This window comes from Babylonia areolata, chromosome 8 (genome assembly GCF_041734735.1).
Source record: "Babylonia areolata isolate BAREFJ2019XMU chromosome 8, ASM4173473v1, whole genome shotgun sequence".
Lineage (NCBI taxonomy): Eukaryota > Metazoa > Mollusca > Gastropoda > Neogastropoda > Buccinidae > Babylonia > Babylonia areolata.
Window position 1 is genome coordinate 33,043,764 of NC_134883.1, and position 6,845 is coordinate 33,050,608.

The window sequence follows — 6,845 nt, forward strand, 5'->3', positions numbered from 1 at the left end:
AGAATATGATTTTTTTGTATTTTATTTTTTATATTTTTTTTACAGGTCTGTGAAGTCAATCGGTTGAGAGGGGCAATGTCCGCAACCTATTTTTGTCACCAACCCTCTAAGACCAGAAGCAGATGTTGATTTTTTTTTTTTTTTTTTAAAACCGCGCTGAATTTTGAAGAGCGAAGGTTACTCCAATCCTGGTGCTCTGGCAGCTTGTACTTTAAACACAATGATAGATATAGATTATTGATTTGCTTTTGTACTGAGTGTGGTAAATTACAAATATTTTTGGGTTGGGTTTGAACGCAACTAGCATTGAGAGAACCTCGAATAATAAATGTTCTGTTTGCTTTTCACATGTCTTAAAATAGCATAAGAATTTTCCCCAGGTGACTAGCAGTCTGGATATTGTCATTTCGGATAATTCTGAGCATTTCCAAGTAAGAAATACGAACACCTGAACTTTCATTTATTTGAATTGTTATCCAATTCAGTATTAATTGAAATGTTGACAGAAATCATTATAGGAGATGTAAAAAACCTAAATGAATTATAAAGGTGTTTTTTTTTTTATTCACCAATAATTCATATAATACGGACTAGAATGAAATTAAAACAACTGTGGAATAAAGTTTACCTTTCTGATGTGTGGTTTGTGTGTTATTTTTATCTGACTGACCGAATTACTTTGATTATTCGATTGTGAACAACCCCACTAGAGCCGCGATCGCGTAACGTATGCTGTCTTCATGTCGTCCGCACGACACCAGTTTAATATATTGCACTGCCGCTTTTCGTGAGTGGTCAGTTCCCAAAATATTATCCAATGAGATGAAAGAAGACAAAATCATCCTCATTTTGATACCTTTTTTAGCTGACTTGGTGCTAATTTTGCAATTTGTAAATATCAAGCGAAATGTTTGAAAATTATTTTAAACACCATCGGCTCAACGCATACAGCGTGTAACCAGTCAGTTTGTTGATTGATCCTTTACCAACAAAATCGTTACAATTGTAAGCCTCACTTTTAATCTCACGCGAAGCGGAAACCGTTAGAGTAGTCGATGGCACCGCGACTTCGACTTGTGCTGGAGCAAAATGGCTGACGCCGACGCCACGTAACGAGTGACGCCGAGATCGACGAGTGAATGTGTCGACGTTTCGGCACCTTCTGACTCGCTATTGATTTCGCTTGTTGGTAAGTATATTTATTAATTATATCATTTCTGAATTTCTTTTTTTGTAAAACCGTGAATAGTTCGAAGATTGTTCACAGACAACACTGATGTGTTAAACAATAAACAAAACTGAAGTTTTACTACAGGCAACTTTGGGGTTGGGTGAAATAAAAAAAACAAGACTGAATTTTAATGAGCAAAAACAGTTCGTTTTAATGTTAAGCTGCCACTGCAGAAATGATCCCCCAAAAGTATGTGGAGTTTCATACACGTAGATGTAAGATTTCAGACTAAATGTCAGCGTTGTTATAGTCACGTGACGTGAATTTTCTACTTTCGTTCTTTCAGTCGGAACTTCGCAGCTTAGTTCTCACACACAGCATGTTCAGTTGCCGTTATTCATCAGTAAAGAAATATATAAATGAATGCATAAATAAAATAACAAATAAATAAATAATTTAAGTTGCCAAGTTGGTTCTTAATTTTCTATTTTTGTAAACAAACAACAAAAAAAGAGAGCAGCAGTGTAAAGTGTCACAAGCATGCATGCGCACACACATAAACACACACACACACTTAAGTAAAAAGAGAATATTGAAATGAAGAAAAATAAACTCCATTAAAGTTGCCAGGTTGGCTCTTAATTTTTCTCTTTTTTTTTTTTTTTTTTTTTTTTTTTGAAACAGCAGAATGTTCAAACGAATAAAAGATAAGGTCACACACACACACTCTCTCTCTTGCTCACACACACACACGGAAAAGTTAAATACCGAAAATGAAAATAATAAAAGGCTTTGCTGCAACACTTAAGTGTTGTGTGCTTTTTCCGAGCCGATGAAAAGTACGACCACCTGAAGAGGTGCTTATTGCCTGCTGGAAGAGGCAGACCCCCATCACTCCCAGATGTGCAACTGACCAACCGTCTTCTTTTGCAACTGAAGACGCTTCAAGCGGAGGGGGATAAGACTTCAAAAGAAGTGAGTTTCTCTTTTATGTGCTGGTAATAGCTGCGAGGGGAAAAAAACAGAAGAAAAAAAACAAGCCCCTATTCTCCCCCCCCCCCCCCCCCCTTTAAGAAAAAAAAGCATATGGTGAGATTTCTGGAGCATGGATTTGCATTTGTCCTAAGTTCATGGCAGTTGTCATAAAAAATGTGCAGCAACCTTTGGTTGAAAGAAACACTGCTTTCAGCACAATTTACAAAGAAAATATATATAGTTTAGAGTTTACTGGGGTTTTTTCCCCCAAGCTTTCTTTTTGCCAGTTTTAGTCCCAGCTAATATTTGTCTGAGTGTCTGGTTGAATTATGAGTCTTTATTCAGTACATTTAGGGGTAAGCTGGACAATTTCCATTATTCGTTGATATATTGAATTCCTTACTGGATAACATTTAATTCAAGGAAAAAGCAGACAGAAAACATGCTCTCTCTGTCTCTCTCTCTCGCACGCACACACACACTCATGCATGCTATTATTAGTGCGTATTTCTTTATCCAGATGCATGCATGCTAATATCAGTGCAAATTTCTTTTTTCAGCTGGCAACGTGGTTTGATGCCCTTTTCCCTAATGTGAGCTACCCCTCCAGTCGACTGAGCGGTGTAGCAGACATACTGATGAAAAAGGCTAAAGATTTACAGAAGAATGACACACAGACATGGACAGATTCCTGAACACCCAGGCTGACTCCGTCTGTCTTCAACTCTCTATTTAAAATTGGATTGAAGAGAGGACATCTCCTGAGGGAAACTGAATGAACTTCTCCAGCAAACTATGAACTGGAAACTAACTCTCACACAAGATCTTTACGTACATGTGAAAAAGAGACTGTCGAGTCAATTTTGTTCTACCTCTGACGAAGTTATGAAAAAATCTCTGAGAAGTCAATGGAGGAATACAAAAATCTGATGAAGAACCAGAAGTATGACGATGAGGAGAAATTTGCCACGTTTCTCTCCATGGCATTCAACACAGTTGACAAAAATGCTACCATCTGGTATGAGAACTGGGTCTTTTAGTTCTACTGAATCTCACAGTGCATATGATAACATCAGAAAATTTAAAAGAGACCAAACGATTAAGCAAGGCCGATTCAGATCTTCAAGAAAAAAAAAATCAAGGAACTAAGAGAAGAGGTATCTGTTTTGAAAGAAGCCCTCCATAAAGTTTCTACAGAAAATCTACGTCTTCAATCAGAACTTCAGGACCAGAAAAACGAATCTGCTCATCTCCAGGCTAGAATTATCGGACTTGATACTGTCAACCAAACTCGAAGAGAAATTTGTCGTCTAGATCCTGTCAGAGTTAACAAGCTCCAGGCAAAACTTGACAAACGTAGAAGACACCTCATGACTGTCTAAAAACCCCATACTGTCTCTGAAACATTAATGGAAGAGGAAACACAAATATTAAGAAAAGCTCAAGTGAAAGTCAGTTAACTGAAAACCTCGGTAGTAAACTCGGAGAAAGAAAATGCTGTGCTGAAGCAACAAGTGCAGGATTTGCATGAAGAAATGAATGTTGCTGAGGCTGAAGGAACGGTTGCCTGTCCTGAACTCAGGAGACAAGAACAGATTTTCAGACAAAGTGCACCAGACTGTTTTAGCTCTCCAAGGTGACGGGAATGTCCCTGCAACCAAATGCAGTTTTGTCATCAAAACAGTTGCTAAGCAGCTTTTTGGCATCAGCTATGAGGATAAAGATCTTCCCTGCACTTCATCTGCACTCAATATAGCTGATGAAGGACACGTTTTGAGCAAGGTGCAAGCAACAGAAAAAATTCTCACAACAGACAACTGCATCACACAGATGGCACATCAAGAAATGGCAAGATCATTGGATTTCAGCTGACTTTAGACTCTGGAGAAACTCTGAGTCTTGGATTTCAGTCTGTTGCTACAGATGCAGCTACCCTTCTAGATGTTACCATACAACTTCTGGAAGAAATCCACCAGCTATATTCAGCAGAATTGTCTACATGAGAACAAGATCAAAATTTCACCGAACTGCTGCCAAAAATCACCAGCACAATGACTGACAGAGCAGCAGTCATGAAGGCCTTCGACAAACAGTTTGAAGATTTTCCGAAGTCAAAGCTGGGACTAGATGCAGTACTCCATTTCCTCCACTGCAAAAATTCAAAAATTTTATCTCCAGAATCCTGTAACATATATTGGTAAAATTTATACCAATGTACTCAGGATGAACAGATCTATACAAAAATGTAAACAGTTTATGTGCTTCTGAAATTTAAAAAATCAGTTTGGAGTTACATATACACAATGAAATAAACTTTTTAAACAAATACTATAGCCAGTATAGGGAAAGACATCACAAATACATACATAAATAAATACATCAACAAATAAGTAAATACAACTCAAAGAAAGGCAAGAAAAAACAATAAACACTGGACACACACACAAACATGCAGATGTATGCACGTACGCACACATGCAAGCATACAAACATTCGCACGCACATATGCAATGCACACACACACACACACGCGCACACACTCAAAATCACACAAATATGCGTACGCATGCACACCGACTACTACAACGAATAGTTCAATTATTATAACACACAAAAAACTGTGACGTAATAATGACTGATAAATTGAAATTACGGCAGCTGTACTGGAAAGCGTGTTATGTCGTTATCAGGTTAGTGTGGGGTTATGACGGAGGTTTTTCAGGCAAATTACACCACAATTTACCTATTCAGAGTGGATGTCCATGGTCAAATGATTGTTATTTATGTTATACTTCATGCCTGCATTGGTTTATACACGAAATATACCGTGCACATAGCTCCAGGAATTTTGGGATGCAAAAATTGGATATTGACAAATGCTGATCCTATAAAAACCAAAACTACACCACCTGTTGGCATCAACACACAGCAGAAATCCTTGCCTCGATTGAACGAACAGTGCCATTTGTCACAGATCTACACTACGTACTGTATCTGACTGAGCAGCTAGTGCTACAATCAATTTTTCACCAGATTTGTCATATCCATCATATACCAACTGAGACAATGGATGTGACGGGGCACAAGTCGGTCTGTCTTCGCTGGCTGTCCAAGATCACACATTATTAACTCACCACATGAAGCTGATGAACAGCACTGGGACACTTGTCTGGTACTGCAGATGATGTTTACCAACCAACTGGTTAGTTGACTTTGTCGCAAACGAGTCACTGAGAAAAGTCCAAGTTGATGGGTGAGAATTGCACCACTCAAGATGAGCTCGAGCAGGCCGACATCTCAAACAGTGTAAAAGAGCCACTGGCACTTCCATGATCTACAAGTGGACATCGCAAAGACGCTCACCTGTTCAATTATGGCCAGTTCAGTGGCCCTGTTACAATCAACATATTCAGGGGATTAAAAAAAAAAAACACGCAAAAAAAACAACAACCCAACCCTGCAGCAGGTTCTTACTTTCCTGTGGATGGTATTCTAAGTTCACCCTGTGACCCACTGACGTCACAAATAGACGCAACGAACTATAAGATTCGTTACTTTTCCTATTAGAAGATTCATTGTGTGGCTCTTTCCACACGCACACACACCTCAACGAAACTGACAGTAATCTTTTAAAATTCAATTAACACATTTTTGTACATCGTACATTGTCTATAAACTGGTCTCAATTTTTGTTGCGTAAAGTGACGAATATGTGTAGCGGTTCATGTCCTTTGGTGAATAAGCACACACGTGTACCGCGTTTCGCTTCCCCCCCCCTTGTTTGTTTCTTGTTCGCCGAGTACATGTCATTTCAATATCGGAGCAATATATGTAGTTCCAATCAAATTTCAACAGTATTCTTATCCAACGCGAGCTGTTGCATTTGTCTCAGTTTGATCAGAACGATGTATTTTGCTCCCAATGTCCCAAATCTAAATGTATACCATCCGTTAATAAAGTTTCATGGCAGCATTCATAAATCGCAGATCGGAGAGACCAAGAATATGAAAACAGAATGCAAAATTTGTGGGAATGTAATATCTTTTTGGGAACTACGGAACATGAGTTTAATATTGTTTTCAACAAAATAATGTAAATCGAAATTCACTGATACAAAGTAAATTTATCCTAATCACATTCATCTGTTTTCGATTTTGCAATTTACCTCGTATTGGAAAGAAAACACAACAAAGTAAATTCATACAGCTTGGTAAATGTGTGCAATTTATAGGCCTTCCCTGAACATACATTTTGGCGACCATAAGTTTTACTATTTTAAGAATCTGTTTTTCAGTGTCTTTTCATGGTTATTTCATTTGACGTGGGCCTAATATTGGACTAAGTTGTGATCCAACATTCGTTATTGTATCATCCACACCTCAAACGGGACAACAGATTCACATCTCGAAATTACGTGATTACACAGCCTTCTGAACAGAAATATCCAGTAAGCTATAAGGCAGTAGATGCCTGACCTTCGCATAAAACCGACACGACGAACTGGCCTTGATCATGTCCGGAATAAGACTGACTTGTGGGAACTTACTGACCCTGGACCCAAAAGCAGTAACCTTTCTTGTGGTGTGATAACAGCTTGGTGTTTCTCCCTCCCTCTCCAACAGAAGTTGTGTGTGTGTGTGTGTGTGTGTGTGTGTGTGTGTGTGTGTGTGTGTGAGAGAGAGAGAGAGAGAGAGAGAGA